This window comes from Pelodiscus sinensis, chromosome 13 (assembly GCF_052426305.1).
Source record: "Pelodiscus sinensis isolate ZL-2025 chromosome 13, ASM5242630v1, whole genome shotgun sequence".
Lineage (NCBI taxonomy): Eukaryota > Metazoa > Chordata > Testudines > Trionychidae > Pelodiscus > Pelodiscus sinensis.
In genome coordinates, this window is record NC_143064.1 from 29,325,881 (window position 1) to 29,344,143 (window position 18,263).

An 18,263-nucleotide genomic window follows, 5' to 3' on the forward strand; every position below is an offset into this window, starting at 1 on the left:
CCTGGCCCCGGACCACCTGACCTCAGACTGCATCAACAGGAAGGGGTATTTCTCCATGGTGCTGCAGGCCCTGGTGGACGACAAGGGCTCAGGGACGGGGCTGGGACTGGCGCCTGCCTCGGGTACCTCAGGAGGCTTTGACCACCTGAGAGGTCCCACCACCCCACATGTGCAGGGGCCCCAGTGGCTCCTGAGGGGGGCTAGGAAGAGAAGTCAAGGAGGGCGGGGGTAGAAGCAGGGAGTTAGGGGGTGGGGGCAGGAAATTGGAGAACAGGGATGGAGAGTTGGCGGTGCGGGTGAGAGCAGGGAAGTGGCCGGTGGCCTGTTCCATGCATGTGGCTATGCACTCCATTACAGCAGTGATGGAGGAGCACATGGTCTCATGCTGGCACACTAACTGGTCCCACATGGTCTTCCGCTACTCCCAGTCAGCCTGTCTCTACGTCTGGTCAGTGGCCTGCTCCTGGAACTCCTCTTCAAGCCCCTGGATGAGGGACTGGAGGCAGGCCACAATAAGTCTTCCTTGGTTCACTTTCTCCAGCAGATCCCACGGAGTTGGGAGGATGGCTCGGGAGGCTCCATGTTGTGTGACCCCCCAGGCCAAAGAGGCTGAGTGAGGAGAGTGCAGCCCCTTACAGCCCATCGCCTGCCCTTGCATGTGTGTAGGGAAAGTTCTAGAACTCCCATGAAATGCCTTCCCCAGGGTTTGTCTGAGGCCTGGAAGCCATAGTGGGAGGGGGGACTGACTCCAGGGTTAGGAGCAACTCCCGGTTGACGGGCATGGTGACCTTGTTGGCCTGCTCCTCCTCCTCCTCTACCCCACCCTGATGGAGGCTGACATCAGGTGTGTCCTGGCCAGACTTGACAATGATGGGGGGAAGGTGACCAACCCCCTCTCCCAGGAGGGCATCAAGCTGCTCATAATATCAGCAGGTGTGAGCAGCCAACCCAGAGCATCCATTTTGCTCCGTAGGCTTGTTGTAGGCCTGCCGGAGCTCCTTTATCTTCATTAAGACCTGGTCAGGGGTCCCGATGTGCCTCTCAGCTAGGCTGGTGGCCATACAGCCATAGATACCAGCATTTCTCCCCCAGGTGTAGAGATCCTGGAGGTTGGTCTCCTTGCCCCAGACCTCAGTGAGGTTCAGGATCTCAGCACCAGTTCAGGCCAGTGCCCTTTTTCCTCCCTGGCTGGGGCAGCCAAGAGTTCTGCGAGGGGGGCTCAGAGGAAGCACGGAGGTCAGACATGGCTCCTGGGACAGGTCTGTGCAGCACAAGGCTGTGAAAGGTCCACACGTGCTACACACCCTTTTCCTTCAGCCTGGTTTTTTAAGTTCCGCAGGAAAAGGGGAGCACTGGAGATGTCAGGTGTGTGGCTGGCGTAGCCACAAGTGCAGCTAGGAAAAGCCTCTGGTGGCCAATTATTTTGAAATAGCAGCAGCTGTGCATCCACACTAATGCCATTTGGAAACAACAATTTTGAAATAAGTGTTGTTGCTCATAGAAAGCAGGAGTTACTATTTCTAAATAACGGGCTTGGAAGTGAGGATGCTCTGCTTGTTATTTCGAAATAAGGGGAGTTCTTTCAAAATAACTCCCTAGTGTAGATTAGGGCTGTGATACTCCATCAGGGAAATCTCAGCTTTTCTCTCTCTGTACGTTAGGCTTTTGCTAGCCACTCTATTCAAATCTCACATGTGCTGAGGTTTCTCCATAATGCAGTATACAGTCCCTGACCCTGGAGCAGCTCCAAATTCTATGAGGTTTAGAAGTCAGGAGGAGAACCTCTCTCCCCACTCCCGGGGCAGTACAGTAATCAATAGGCCCCAGCTGCTTTAACAAGTACACCCAGGTATCCCACGCTACAGCACAAAGCAGAGCAGATCACTAAGCGCTGAAGAATCCAAGCCCAGGGAGTGAAAGCCTGAGAGAAATTTCTCCCACAACACTAACAACTAGGCCACTGGCTAGGCAGTCTGACAAACACACACACTTTAGCACTTCCAGACCCTCCATTGCTCTTGGCTCTCCCACAGCTCACAAACAGCCTTTTTTGTTACACTGACATTTTACAAGTGAAGTGATTAGTTCAGAAGCTAGACAGACCCTGTGGGTATTTATTAAAAAAAGAAAGAAAGAAAAGAGAGATGAAAATATCCTGGCTCTGTGGAGCAATGGGAGTTTGCGTTACAGCAGCTGCACTACCTATTAAAAATATCTTTCCAAGTTCCTCTCTCCCCAGTATCACAGCAATGGATTCAGAAAGGAGACACACTGAATGTGAATCACACACTGAGCTAGAAGCTATCAAATCAATATTAGGCATTTTAAAGCATTTTATTTATTGAGTGTCCTAGTGGCCTGAGCCAAATTAGGAAAGCAGGAGCCATGGTTACTATCTGTCTGGGACGGAGCTAGCTGAGGAATCCGAGGTGTTGCCCTGACAATACTACACATTGAAACTTTCTTCTGCATTTGGCAGAGACTTCATCACTCTTGCATCACATCAAAACATGAATATGGACGCTGCCAATGGTGATATTTGTACTTAAAACTGACAGGATTTCTTGTTCTTCCTCTCCTCACCTTTGTACTTAAGAATCAATATCTTCCAGCAATAGAAGCCTGATTTGTAGAACACTTCGAATTTAGGCAGATATGAACTTTTTTCATTGAGTTGGTTGGTATTTTTACTTTTCACTGGAAACATCACAATACAGAAAAGACAAACAAGACAAGGAACATTTCAAATATAAAATCATCACCACACAACATATCATTAACATGTCTAAGCCAAAACCATGTTAACAACCTTAACATTAAAGTATATACAATCAAATAAATCCATATTTTATTACTAATGGGGACCCAACATAGACAAGGCAAGGAGGGAAGCACGAAAGCTGTGTGGGGAGAGGAAGGAAGATTCAAGTGGAAGGAGGATGGGAAAAGGAACTCGGGCCTAGGCCCTGAATGTTCCTTACTTAAGTGTTTCTTCAAACTCATGGTGTTGATCACTGGGCTGAAGGTGTTCCTCCTCCCCTCCCCAGCCCCCCCCCCCCCTTTTTTTGGCTGCTAGGTCAGAATGCAGATGTGCATATTAATAAGAGCATGGACTTTGTTCAAACTCCTAAACACTTTAAAATTAAGAGATCCATTATGATGTCACCATGGCTCTGAGATACTGCCGTGATAAGGGCCAGATAAATGTGCTTCCTAACTTCAAAATTACTAGATAAATGGTTCCGACAACACTGCCCTGGGGGGCAACAATTGTCTTGGGAGGTTTGTTTACAAATCTTGTGACTGACTTTTGGCTAGTTGGTGAGTCTGTGCAGCCCTATGTGAGTCTTTCTTGCTAGATTATCCTATCCCTGCCCTATTTGAGTCAAGGAAGTTGAGGGAAAACATGGTAAATCAGTTGGAAGAACTGCAAGAGTCTGTGCTACACATTCAGAGCCTCTGCAATGTTAGGAGTTCTGCTGGCTTTTGTGAGCAGGCTAGAGATCTGACAGCATCAGGGTCAGAATTCACTAGCAGAGCTGGAAGGCCTGATATAACTGCCAGCAGTTTGAAAACTTGAGTCTGGGTTGCTCCTATAAGAGACTCGCTGGGAAGGGGGTTAGGGGATGCTCTATCAACAGAGAGAATTCAGGTGCAATAAGGTTAAGTGCAGCCAGCTATTTAAGTGGGACAAAATCGTCTTGTGAGAGCAATGCAAACAGTTTGTTGCAAGGAAATCTGATCCAGGCCATTCACAGTGCAAATCTAGAGACAGGCTAATGCCCCCTCCACACACAGCCCTTGTACTCCACAGGCTCTGGCAAGGACAGTGCTGGCTCAGAGTTCATAAATTCTTCAGCAGGGATACTTAGATACTTAATCAAGGGCTTCTCTGTTACTCAAGAACAAGTTTACATTATTAACCCCACCCCACTCCAAAAACACCCTCTAGTCCTAAATAAAGAGATAAAGTAGTATGACAGGATAGCAATAATGGTTTTCAGGTGTATGCTCTGCATAAGATTTCCAGGCAGTTGGTTTAGTTAATGGATTCCCTTAATCTTTCAGCTGTCAGCATGCAATACATGGTCTACTGTTTCCTCCACACTGTATTTATAGGGACAAACTCAAACCTGTATAAACAGACAGGAGTGTCTATTGTTGTGCAATGGCAGAACACAATGGGAGTTTGTAGCTAATATATCACAGCTGTCAGGGATGACAAATGTTGTAAAAATTTAAAGTTATGAGGGGGCAAAAACAAAGGAAGAGTTGCTAGAGAGGTGAAGGTGGGAACCAATGAGGACTGCCTCTCAGAGAGTAGGGGAAAGGAGATGGGAATAGGCTACAAAGGGATGCATGTTTCAGGGAACTGAAGCAGCAGAAATAGGAGAGAGAAACCAATTCAGATAAGGCCAGAACCAACCCGTCTCTTCACCCAATGCTCAAATAACCTCCAAACCTCAAACTGCTGCTGACATGCAGGAAAGAAGAGAAAACGTTCCTTCTGCCTTCTTATTGCTCAGGTTTGCTGCTGCCTGTTCTCCATTTACTGGCTCCTTTCGGGTGATATCAGGAAATGTTGCAGTGCTGAGTGAAAGGCAGGCCAGTAATAGATTTGCTCCAACATGAAGATCCAGAAATCTTCTGAGAACACCATGCCCCACAGGATTCCCAGTCCAGCGTTGCCGTTCTAAGAGGTTCAGATAGTGCCTCAGATTTTGGGCCCTAGGTCACTCTGTCCTAAAAGGATGTGCATTCTGATTAAAAGTGGCATTCAGGATGCTGTATTTTTATGAGTAGGAAGGGGATGAAGAAGACCCCAGCAGCCTTTACACTCAGACTGATGCTTTGTGAGAATGAGCATATGCATTCTGCCATGTATACCAGCACCTAGGAGGCAGCTGGTTGAAATTTGATTTCAATTCATCGCAACTTCATTTAAAGATTTCTGTTACTCATGGTACACTGCCTGGCAGCTGGACATCTCTGTACTGAGATATTCTGATGATGGGAGCTATAGATCAGCTACTTAGGTCACAGGGCCAAACAAGGTGGAGCTGGAGTGGAACTTCCTAATGTAATGCCATTTAAAATGGTGTTTCCGTAGTCTCAAAGTGCTTACAGGTTGCTAAAATAGTCACAGACGCCAGGTCACAGCCCAAAATGGAGAGGAGCAAAGAAATCTTGACAAGTATAAGATTTCAACCGCGTCTTGCAGCTGCTCGTACAATAAGAGTCCCCAGAGTGAGACAAGCTGCAGAGTTAAGGAATTTCTGCAGCTATGTCCATTTGGAAATCATGTGCGCTGCAAGCCATATGGGTCATCCTGGGCTCCAGTGAGAACGGATCCCGACTCATTCTGTGACCTTGGCGGCTTCTCTGAGCTCTAAGCCTTTATCACCTGAGCTGGGATGTTATATAAAAAACAGAAAACTTCTGAACACCAGGGGCTGCCCTGAGTTTGGCTTTTCCTGAGACAGATGAGGAGGGAAGATGAGAGGTGAAAAGACATCAGAGTAGAGATTATTCTTGTGCAAATGTGTCTCATTTTTATGAAAATTCTTTTACCCTGAATTGTTATTACCCATATGTCAGGAAAGGAAAAGGACTTCTTTGTTTATGGGGGGAGAGCCCATGGGAAGGAAAGAATCCCAGCATTTTAATGGCAGCAGAAATGCCATCCCTTTGTAGCTTGTCTGTAGATTTTTATGTTTGGAAGCCCAGTAAAAGCTGCTGAGAGGAGTGGGTTTGCAGAGCAATGTCCCAGCAACATGGTTTAAAAGTCTCAAATATCATAAAAACTCACTAACAGTTTATTTAAAGTTGCTCCAGAGGGGCCAGTAAAATGCTCCTGCAACTTTATTGGATTTGGGAATGAGCTTCTTTAGCAATTAGATGGAGAGCTTAGCCAAGGGATTTTGTGTCATTGTTTTTTCCTGCTTGATGGAAGGGCCCCAACCCAGTTAGGCTGACTTTACCTTTTGTCTCCAGTTTAGTGTTCATCAGAAACACTGCAGTAGACTAGAGGCAGCATAGTGGAGGGGAGAGAGTTCTGGAAATGTGGGTTTTATGCCAAACTCTGTCATTGACCTACTTGGTGACCTTGGACATGTCACTTTCACTTTTGTGCCTCGGTTTCCCTTTCAATAAAATAGAGATAATGATACCAACCTCTTCTTTATAGCCCTTGAGCTCTGCTGATGAGCACTAATAAACACCATTGCTTTATTAGTTTACTCCAAGTGGATACAGAAATCATCAGGGCAGCACCCAGAAATCATTCCAGGCATGCAAAAGACATCCTCGTGACTGATTTTTCTCCCATGGAGATGAGCAAATCATTTCTGCAGCAAATTCCTTTCTTTCCTTTTTCCTCCCAATTTCCCTGCACAGACTGTGGAATTCTTGGATGCACTCATTTTGTTGTGTGAAATTGTCTGGGAATTTCCTGAGTGAATAATTTTTGGCTCATTCACAATTTGTTATACATATTCACAATATGTGCTATTTAGCTGTTTATATAAGGCATGTCCCTGACTGGAAGGCTTTAGTGACTAAACTTTGAGCCAGGAAGTGTGCTTTCGTCTGTTCAACTCCCACACCAGAAGGATACAAATACCAAATAATAATAGTAGTAACAAAAGAAAAAAATGCCATATTTACCATTCACTGTTTACAGGGTCTTGATTAGCTTGTGCACTTGAATACCCATGGAAAGTGACCATGAACGATTTACCACCACAGTCAGATCAAATTCATTTTTGATTATGAACAAATTTGCAGAAATTATGTTTCCCCATTTACGTTGCACTGTTCTCAAATCACATCCTACTAACTGGTCCACTGACCATGGCAGGTGAGCACAGTTCCGGTTCTTTTCCCAAGGCTTGCATGTGGAGTCCATTCTCAGGAGACATGGGGAACCAGTTTGGATTCTGCAGCTCCTTCTCCCTTTCTTAGGGTATGTCTACACTACGATGTTAGTCCGAACTAACAGACGTTAGTTCGAACTAACATTCATAGCCGCTACACTAGTGCTCCGCTAGTTCGAATTTGAATCGAACTAGCGGAGCGCTTAGTTCGAACTAGGAAAACCTCATTTTACGAGGATTAAGCCTAGTTCGAACTTACTAGTTCGAATTAAGGGGTGTGTAGCCCCTTAATTCGAACTAGTGGGAGGCTAGCGCTCCTCAGGTTTCCCTGGTGGCCACTCTGGCCAACACCAGGGAAACTCTATTGCCCCCCTCCTGGCCCCGGACCCCTTAAAGGGGCACGGGCTGGCTACGGTGCCAGTGCCAGGTGCAAGCCTGCCAGCACCCAGCCAGCAGACCCTGCACTTGGCACGGCACAGAGCCACCCACCCGATGTCCCCCAGCCCACCACCTCTTCCCGGGACCAGGCTGGCGGCTCCTGGGAGCTTGCCCGGGACCGCAAGAGGCGGGCACCTTCCTGGGCTAGTGCGGACATCGTGGATCTCGTCCATGATCTCCGCACTAGGCACAGGAAAGTGGCCGTCTAGGGCAGGAGAGCTGCCAGCCTGGTCACCCAGGAGCAGGTGTGCATGAAAATCAAAGGGGTCCACTGAGACCCCCAACCCTGAGCCTACAATGGCCATACTGGGTCAGACCAAAGGTCCATCTAGCCCAGTAGCCTGTCTGCCGACAGCGGCCAACCCTAGGGAGCCTGGAGGGGATGGACCGAAGACAGTGACCAAGCCATTTGTCTCGTGCCATCCCTCTCCAGCCTTCCACAAACTTTGGGCAGGGACACCACTCCTACCCCCTGGCTAAGACTACTCCATGGACCCAACCTCCATGACTTGATCTCACTTCCCTTTAAACTCTGTTCTAGTTGTAGCCTTCACAGCCTCCTGCAGCAAGGAGTTCCACAGGTTAACTATTTGCTTTGTCAAGAACAACTTTCTCTTACTAGGTTGAAGCCTGCTACCCATTCCTTTCCTTTGGTGTCCTCTAGTCCTTCTTTAGGGGAACTCATGAAGAACTTTTCTGTGTGCACCCTCTCCACCCAACCCCTGCTTTTAGAGACCTCTATCCTGTCCCCGCTCCATCTCCTCTTTTCTAAGCTGAACAGTCCCAGTCTCTGTAGCCTCTCTTCATATGGGACCTGTTCCCAACCCCTGATCATGTTAGTTGCCCTCCCCTCTCCCAGCCTCTCTCTTCCCCTCTCCCACCTCCTTTTCCCAGTCTCCCCCAGTTTTGTTCAATAAAGACAGAGTCAATGTTGGAAGAAACATTATCTTTATTTTGTACATCAGGAAGGGGGGCTAGGGAAGGGTAAGTGGAAGGAGGTGTGGGAGGAATGGGGTACGAGCCCCCGATGGGGAGGACTGGGCTGGCTCTGCAGGCTTCTGGGGGTGGAAGCTCTCCTGCAGCCCCCCGATTGCCCCCTCTCCCCAGATGGCAGCCTGCGGCAAGTGCAGCCGGTCTGTTGGCCGAGTGGTGTGATGTGCCCAGTGTGGGCACTCCGGGCACTCCAAGCCAGGACTGCTTTGCAAGCGGGGCACCCCTGAGAACTGTCTGTCCGGGGTGGGGGTCAGGTCCCTTTAAGCGCAGCCCTCGGCTAGCCTGAGACAGCATCTCCACGCTCTAAGTCCTCCTCTGATGCCCTGCCGGCACTGCTTCCGGCCATCCTTAAGCCCTGTTCAGGGTCCACTCAATGTGGACATGCTAGTTCGAATTAGCAAAACGCTAATTCGAACTAGTTTTTAGTTCTAGACACGTTAGTTCGAATTAGCTTAGTTCGAATTAACTAATTCGAACTAAGTTAGTTCGAACTAACTCTGTAGTGTAGACATACCCTTAGATAGATAGGGTGTGTCTAGACTACGGGGTTTTGTCGACAAAAGTGGCCTTTTGTCAACAAAACTGTACCTGCGTTTACACTACCGCCGCGTTATGTTGACAGGAAGTCGACAGAACTCGGCAGGTTTGTCGACGGCAGTAAACCTCATTCTATGAGGAATAACACCTTTGACGACAGAGTTCTGTCAACAAAAGGTAAGTGAGGACGCAGGGAAGAATTTATGTCAACAATAAAGGCCTCCAGGAAGAAGCCCTGTGGACATTCCTGCCACAGTTTTCAACTTTATTGTTCCTGCCTGCAGCCATCTTTAAAAGGCACAGGCACCCAGGAATTACCATTCTGGCAGCAAGCCCCACCACCCAGACGGCTGCAGGAAATCCGTTTGCATTGGTGCACGTATTTGGACCTGGTGCACCAGCACATCTCAGTTCTGCAAGGGATGCAGGACGCAATGAACTGGAGGATAGAGGCAGAGTGGTGCAGGCACTTGCTGGAGGAATTTGCCCAGCAGTGCACTGAGATTTGCGCTGCTATCCGGGAGGCCATGGCCTTCCCTGGTCCTATGCCTGGTCCTGCTCAGCCTGCCGCCATCAGCCCCTGTCCCCCCCCTCAGCCCCTGCCAACCCAGACCCAGGTACAGCCCCATCTCAGCCCAACCCCCTACTGTCCCAGCCCGCATGTGCGGCCGTGTGCAAGAAGGCCTCTGCAACCAAAGTGCCAGGGGCTCTTAATCAAGGCAGCACCCTCAGCCCTGAGCCTCCCTCCCCCTTCCAGGTTGACATTCCCCCTTCCCACCTGTGAGAGTCACAGCACTTTACTTTGTTTACAAACACTTTATTTTTCTGAACAAGAGTATTTTAGTTTTTCAAAATATCAACAGTGAAATAAACTGTAAACATTTCCTCATCAACACCTGTCTCTGTTCTCAGTGTGTGATGAATGAGTACAATGTGTGAATGTGGGGAGGGGTTTTGAGGAGGAAGGGACATGGGGCAATCCCACCTTTGGAAGGGCCTGGGGAAAATCATTGGTCTCCTTGGGAGAATTGCTCCCTCAGGGCTTCTCGAATGCGCAAGACCAACTGGTGGGCTTGCCATAGGGCAGCTGTCTGGGGCTGCTCAAAGTGCCTCCCCTCCACATCAGCCCGTGTCCCCCACACAGGAAGAAAGACCTCCCCTTTCCTCTACACTAGGTTGTGCAGCACACGGCATGCTGCAACCACATCAGAGATGTTGTGTTCTCCGATGTCCAGCCGAGTGAGCAGGCATCTAAATCTGCCCTTCAGATGTCCAAAGGCGCACTCCACCTGGAAGCGAGCCCAATTCAGGCAGGAGTTAAACAGTTCCCTGCTTGCATCCAGGTGGCCGGTGTAGGGCTTCATGAGCCAGGGCATAAGGGGGTACGCCATGTTGGCCACGATGCACGTAGGCATCTGCGCATCCCGGACTGCATAGATCCTCTCTGGAAAGAATGCCCCAGCCTGCAGCCTGTGGTACAGGTGTGAGTTCTGGAATATGCAGGCATCATTTTCCCGGCCTGACCACCCGACACAATGTCTGTGAATTGTCCCCAATCATCGACCAGGGCCTGCAGCATCATGGAAAAGTAGCCCTTTGTATTAATATACTGTGCTGCTCAATGGGGTGGTGCGCAGATCGGGATGTGAGTCCCGTCGAGTGCTCCATCGCAGTTAGGAAAACCCAGCACCGCAAATCCGGCCAAGATGGTATGCAGGTCTCCGAGGCGGACAGTCCTGTGAAGCACCTCTGAGTTGATGGCCATCACCACTTGCAGAAAGGGACAAATACAAACACATAACAGGACATTAGAGGAGTTGCGTGAGCTGATGAGAGGTGCTCCCCCACCTCTCCCCTCCCAGAGCCTGAGAGCCCCTCCTCAGGCAACCCCGCTGTGCCCCCCGCATCACCACAGCGTGAGGCCAGGCAGGCTTTTAACACTCCCACCCCATCTCCCATTCCCTGTGCCCGGTCCTGACTGTTCCCCTTATCCTCCTGCCCCTGCCTCCATGGACTGTCCCCGGAGACTGAGGGTATGTCTACACTACCCCGCTAGTTCGAACTAGCGGGGTAATGTAGGCATACCGCACTTGCAAATGAAGCATAAGCGGGGCGCCGCCATTTTAAAACCCTGCTGGTTCGAACCCCGTGCAGCGTGGCTACACGGGGCATGAACTAGGTAGTTCGAACTAGGCTTCCTAGTTCGAACTACCTAGTTCGTGCCCCATGTAGCCGCGCTGCACGGGGTTTGAACCAGCGGGGTTTTAAAAATGGCGGCTCCCCGCTTATGCAAATGAAGCCCGGGAAATTCAAATCCCGGGCTTCATTTGCAAGTGCGGTATGCCTACATTACCCCGCTAGTTTGAACTAGGAGGGTAGTGTAGACATACCCTGACTTACCTCCATCAAGACAGCCCTGACAGTAGACCTTCCCACACCAAACTGATTCCTACAGAGCGGTAGCTGTTGGGAATGACCAGTTTCCACAGAGCAATAGCAATGCACAGGGCTCGACAAACTGCAGTGAGATCTACTCGCTAGCCCCGCACCGCGCATGCGCCAGACCAGCACTGCGCATGTGCACAGCACCGATGAACGGGGCGAACAGAGCTACCAGCTGAAATCTACTCGCCATGGGCGAGCAGAAACAGCGATTTGTTGAGCCCTGGCAATGCACTTCTACAGAGGGATAGTGGCCCACAAGCGGGTGTCCTGGCATTGCAGGGCAGGGGCGAGCCAGGCACAGAGCTCCTGGAAGGTGGACTTCCGCATCCGGACGTTTCAGAGCCACTGGTCATCGTCCCACTGCTGCATAACAAGCCGGTCCCACCAGTCAGAACTTGTGTCCAGCCTCCAAACTTGCCTCTCCGGGAATAAGTTCGGGGGCAAGGGCAGAAGGGCTGCAGCCTGAGTGAGGGGCTCAAAGCTGGGCTCTGAATCCAGCTCTGCTGCTAACGTCATGATGCTCTCATGAAGATGCAGCAGAACTTCCATCATCACCGTGTGGGGCCATTGCCTGCCCAGGGGCAGCTCAGGCTCTATGGCCAAAAACACAGTGCAAAGCACAAAACCAAACCTGAAAATAAACTGCTGTGGTGTCCGAAGAAGCAGAGCAACCAGAGCAAAAACTGCAGCAGCTTTGCTTTTCCTCTAGGAGGTAGGCAAGCCAGAAACAGGAGCAAAGCAATGGCTGTCCAGGAGGATCCCTTTAAGAACGCGTCTCTGCAAAGAGCATGCAGCAGCATCTGGACTTCAAGGCTGCCCCTGTGACGTGCCAGAAGCACTTCCGGGTGCCTTCTTTTGTCGACAAAGCGTCCGCCAGTCTGGACGCTCTTTGTCCACAAAGCGGATCAATTTTTCGATCCGCGTAATGCAGTCTAGATGCTCTTTGTCAACAGAGGCTTTGTTGACAGAAAGCCTGTAGTCTAGACATACCCCCTGAGAGCACAGAGCCAGGCAAATCTCTGAACTGGGGTCACACAGAAGTTTCCAGCTGACTTTGGTTACATGTCAATAGAAAGGCCTTCTCTTAGACTGAAAGCACAGAGGGCATTTGAGTTATTTCTGTCTTCTCTGTGAGCCAGACGGCAACAACAGCCACTTCCCATCCCTCTACACTGGCAGAACGAGTTACCTGTGCTGGGAAGCAAACTTGGATTTTACGCTTGGGGGGGGTCAGTGCATTAATCGCAGAGCGACAGGCCACCTTTGCTAGTGTAACTCTCTGCTCCAGCCCGAACGAGTATTGGCAAGTGATGCTCATCAATATGCATCTTCCATTCAGATGGGCACATCTGGTACAGTCTATTCCAGCCTATGTTTGGCACTGAAGAGATCAAAGGGATCCTGCAGAGAATCCCTTCCGCTTGGTACTCACGTCCCAATTGATGGCTGGAAGCAAGGCGGGTATGAGTGCTGTATGAACAGTGGACAGCAGCCTTAAGCTCCCTGGTAACGGCAGTGATTTGAATATATATTGAAAAAATCTCCCAACATGTAAAAAGGGCTGGAGGGGGGAAAAGAGGAGAGGGGGAAGCTGGTGCTGGCGAGATGGGAGGGGTGTCATTTGCTTATCACTATTCCTCCTCCTTCAATAAATGTAATTAGCCAAAAGACACACACACTTCCCAAGGCTGTGGAGAACCAGAGTCTCTGGGGAGGGTCAAAGCAAGAGAGTGGAAGAGAAGAAAGTCTGACAGGAATGAATGAAGAGTATGCAGCTACAAAAGGTAAACAGAGCAAGAGAAAAAAAAACAAGTGAGAGAAGGGAAAGAAAAGTTAATGCAAAAGGAGGAGAGAAGATTCTTCACTGGAGAGGCAGCTAATGGTTTATTAAGAGGAGATGGGTCGGGAAGCCATCATCAGGCCTTCCACAATTATGGCACGTATCCCAGGTCTGGCTCTTCCGGATGCAACTCATTTCTCTCCAGGGTAATGCAGGCTGCCTCATGCACCTGATCCCCCATTAACTGTCACACGCTGATGATACTGTCAACTGGAGCATAGCCTCTAAGGGAAACCGAAACGTTAACCCTCCCTGAACTGGCAACATAGGGAGGAAACGCTCTGCAGGATGCATATAGCTGGGAGCACAGTGTCATTTTGGCACTGAATTAGTTTGTAGTACCTAATTCAGGAGCAGAAGAATGGGTATTGGGGGGAGGAAATTGGTCCTCAAAAGTCATTGTAAACGTTGATAGCCTGAGAAATGTACCCAGTGAGGTCTATTACTGCACAATTAAATGATGCCCAGTCCTTTCCAGCTAGAGCACCCAAAGGAACTGGGTGAGAATTGCCCCCCCCCCCCCCCCGGAAATCTTGGCAGCCAAGCCAGCTAAGACTCACACTCTGCAACCCTTACTCTGCATGTCACCACCTATTGGTATTAACCTAGGTGGTGAAACAACCATGTCATTCCACCTGCACCTTCATGTGATGTCATCGCAACATCACAAATGGCATCACAGCATAAAGGCAGGACATTGTGACATCATGTGTCCTGAAACAAATGTATGACTCTTGTACTGAATATAGATTTGCGAGGTCTAGGCCAGTCGGGACCATTGTATGCATTGCAGGCTGGGAGATATCCATCTGGAAGGAAGAAGAATGATGTATGTCTCTCCCAGAGTAGTTAGAACTCAGCAAAGTTAAATGATGTCCAAGGGAATCACATCTTTGGCCCAAGGAAGCTTTAATGCCAGGGTAGGATACGTGGGAAGGGAGAAAAGGAGTCTAAAAGAGAATCCAAGGAGGAAGAAAAACCACAGTAATTGGCTCTTACCTTGCAGTTCTTCAAGGATCCCATTCCCAGCCTTGGAATAACATCTACCCTTATTGGCTGGAAATCTTTCATACCATCAATCCATCATCTTTCTCTTTTTTTATCCATCTCTCTCTGTATCAGAATTTTCTAATCCACATGATAGGATAGTATTGAAGTATCAATCATTATCCTCCCGTGCTTCACTCTGACATCTCCAAGATGTAGACCTCCTTACACTGCCATTTAGTACCTCTGTCCTTGGTCATACAAATACCAGTCCAAGTCCCAGGGACTCATGAGTACTACTTTCTCTTCTTTATCACTTACATTAATCGCCCTTGCTTCGCTATCCTTCCTTTGCCTGAAGGTGAGACCCATGGAGGGAGGGCTAACACAGGGTATGTGACTGTAAGAGGGTAACTCAGGCTATGTCTAGACTGCAGGCATCTTTTGGAAGAAGCTTTTCCAGAAGGGATCTTCTGAAAAAACTTCTTCCAAAAGAGAGCATCCACACTGATGAAATGCATTGAAAAAGCGATCTGCTTTTTCGACAGATAGTGACCACTCTCAATGGACGCTATCTCGCATGTAAGCTGTGATTACTATGGGCAGAACGGCCACCAGAGCACCTGTGCTTTTTCCTCTTTCCTTTTCTATCGAAAGAACTCCCTCCTCCCCATCCACACATGCCTTTTTCCTCAAGAGCTCTTTCAGGGAAGGCCTTCTTCCTCATAGGAAGAGGTTTACCAATGTTGGAAAAACCCCTCTGTTTCAGAGGGTTTTTCCGAAAGAACTCTATTGCAGTGTGGACGTAAGTGAGGTTTTTTTGGAAAAACGGTCATTTTTCCAAAAAAACTCTGTAGTGTAGACATACCCCCAGTTACAACAAAAAACATGATTATATCAGAAAGTGAGCACACACCTCATCCGACTATGTCTAGCACCCTGTAGATTCATCCCTAATGGGGACCCATTCCTGTAGCCAGATTTCCATGCAAACATTTAACTGTATTGCTAAGATCTTCTGTGTGTGAGGAGAATGAGAGTAAGAGAGCAAGAAACTTAGAGAACCAAGCAGCCTGTTTAATTGAATATTCCCTTCTAAATCTTTGTTTTATTTGAGGATGGGACAGGTAACTACAGCATAAAATTAAAGTGGGTTCCGGAGCATGAGCCAGAGCAGAGCTCTGGAAGCAGCCTGGTGTTTCAATGGGTTCATTCTTATTCATTACCTGCTCCAGAGGCAGCATCTTCATGTTGCTCTAAATTGTTGTTCTCTCTCCCTGCTTTCTCTGCCCCCACATTGTATCTGGTCTGCAGACAACTCACTTAAAAGCTTAATGGACACCAGTGAGACTGATTTAACACTTCTGAAGAATGGCTGGAAGTATGATACTAAGGTTCCGAGAGAGAGAGACAGAGAGAGAGAGAGAGAGAGAGAGAGAGAGAGACACGAACGCGCGCGCATGCACACACATGCATGAGGCAGAGCATAGTGAGTGATTATTATTTGCTTCCAAGGGATAGTGTAAGGAATTTTGAGGCTGAAAGACAAGATGGAAGCACCATTACTTAGGTAATAATTGCTGGGGGTTAATGACTGACTGGGAGTAGTTGATGTCCTCAAGTGAACCTAAGGGACAGTCAGTCCTTTGCCCTGTGAAATGTTGCAAATTGAGGTAGTTACTACTGTAGTTATAAGATGGAAATGAACAACAAAGAATAATGAGCACATGGACTTTTTCTTTTAGTAAGATTATATCTGTGCAGAGCACAATGCCCATGTACATTAGCAAATCAGATGACTAGAATCTTCTTGCCAGTCTTTCACAGGAAGTGTACCTTGTGGTTGGAGCAGGGAGTGGGAATCAACTTCCAATTCTACAAAGGAAGAATTATCAAGCAATTAAACAGGGGGACTGGGAGTCACAACTTTGAGCTTTCATTTTTGACAGTCAGATTTGTTGCATGATCAGGGGTAAGTTACCCATCTGCACCTGAGTTTCTCCATTGTAAAAAGATCATTGGTGGCTTGTGAAATTAATTGGTTTATGTAATATGCAACTTCTTTCCTCACAGAGAGGAAAATGGAAGCCTCTTTTAGCTGCATAGGCCAAAACATTTGATGCTGGAATAGGTAGTGTCATTTTCAAAACTGCATAAGTGACTTGGGACTTAGGCTCTTAAATTACTGAGGGCTTGTCCTAAATCACTGAGGCCTTGTGCACAGCTAGTCAGGAGGTAGATCTACGCTGCACTATATGTTCACACCATGCATTTGCTGTGACTAAGTTGTCATGTGGTAAAGCCTTGAGGTGCTTTTGGAATTCCCACCTTTGTATCCTCCTTTGGACATCCAATTACATGGCCTAATTTCCAGAGGTACTGAAGCTCCAGCATTTAGGTACCTACACAGGGACTTAGGTGATTAATTTTAAGCACCCATAATTGAAAATTTGGCATGTGTAAGATGCATGGGGCTTATCTGCACTGGGATTTTGCCACAATACAGCAATTATAATTGCCCTGGTGCAAACCCCACTTGTTGACAAGCAAAGCTAAACTTTGTGCTGAGACTGTCCATTGGTTGCTACATTCAGGGCAAAGTCCCAGTGCAGACAAGGCGTATGGTAAATGGAGCAATTTATATTACAGACCCAGAAACTACAGTAAATGTTTAAAAGTCAAGCCCATGAAAGCTGGGAAACTATGGAATTAAGATTGCCTTGAAATCATGGCCGGTCCACAACATTTTGGCACCTGAGGCGGGGAGCTCAAATGATGCCCCCTCTCTAGAACAGAGCGAATACATATGCACCAGCAGCAGACACAATTTTCTACACTGTGGGTCCTAGTGGCGCCCCACCCCACCCCAGTCTGGCACCTGAGGCGGCCGCCTCAGTTCACCTCATGGTAAGGCCAGCCCTGCTTGCAATCTTGTTTTGGCCCCTTTGTGCATATGTATTACAATTAAGGCTACATTTTGGTCATGAGTATTGTAATAAGTCAAGGACAGTTCATGGGTAATAAACAAAAATTCATGGCCCGTGATCTGTTCTTTACTTGTATGATATACCCTGAACTAGACCTTGGGTGCTGGGGGGCAAGGGACAGGCCAAGGGTGTAGCTAGTGCTCTGGGGCAGGATGGCTGTAGACCCCTGCTGCAGCTGGGAGGAAGTGGCCCATGCAGCCAGTTCAGGTGCAACCAAGCTGCTCAGGTGGCCCCCCAGCCAGCCACACTGGCCACTGCACAGGCTCTGGAGGTCATGGAAGGTTACAGAATCTGTGACTTCCATGATCTCTGTGAAAGACTCATAACCTTAATTATCACACAGTCTTTAATTACATGATCAGATTTATTTCTGCTGCTACCCATCCTATTCCTGCCCCCTTCCCCACTCTGTTTCTAGCCAACTCTCAGGAGACACCGTTTTTCTGCTCTGTGTTAGTGTTCCTAACACCCTAGCAGCTGGTGGCAGACAGGACGACCCATTACTGGGAAAGACCTGCAACGTGGCTTGGAACATGTTCATTTGTTGTGTGGGGATGATGCATATGCAGTCAGCACATCAGTGTTATGAGGGGAGAATACTCTGTGCAGACAGAATTGCTGGAGTTATTAGCTGCTAAATGGATGAAAGTTTTTAAAACTAAATCAATCTAAGTCAGATACCCAGCCTGGAAACTTTCAGCCCAAACAGTTAATATCATAAATAACTTGAAACAATCTACTATAGATTTGAGAGAGTTTGTCTGTCTGTTTGTTCAGGAACTCCTCCTAATCGTTAAGAGCTAGGACCATCAATTTTGGAATATAGCTTCCTCTTACCATAATTTCAAGCAAGGCAAGGGTTTGATTGTGCCAGGAAAAAGGGATGTGCCTGGAACAGGATTGCTTCTCATAAAACCATACATAAAAGAGACAGAATTACCAGGCAGGTAAAAGGAGCTGGCTGGAGCAGCGGGAGGGGGCGGGGGGAGGGGAAGGAGGGGTGTCCCCTCCCCACCTGGGACTGCCCCAGCTCTGAGTCTCTCACTTCCCGGGCACCCTTTAGGGGGCTGGAGCTTTCCCCCACAATTCGTATGGGAACATTTTTGTCTATTTCCCTTCATCAGGAAGGGTGTGTCTAGACTACACGCCTCCTTCGACGGA

At 48.4% G+C, this 18,263-nt stretch overlaps 1 long non-coding RNA gene across 1 annotated transcript in view; it reads left to right on the forward strand.

The window, feature by feature from the left end:
• The first annotated feature begins 15,935 nt into the window (after positions 1-15,935).
• The window catches only part of LOC112546146 (uncharacterized), a 38,461-nt gene continuing 36,133 nt past the window's right edge, over positions 15,936-18,263 (forward strand). Inside the window, exon 1 of the long non-coding RNA XR_003089776.3 lies at positions 15,936-16,087. This is a non-coding gene — a long non-coding RNA (uncharacterized LOC112546146). The remainder of the gene's footprint in view (positions 16,088-18,263) is intronic.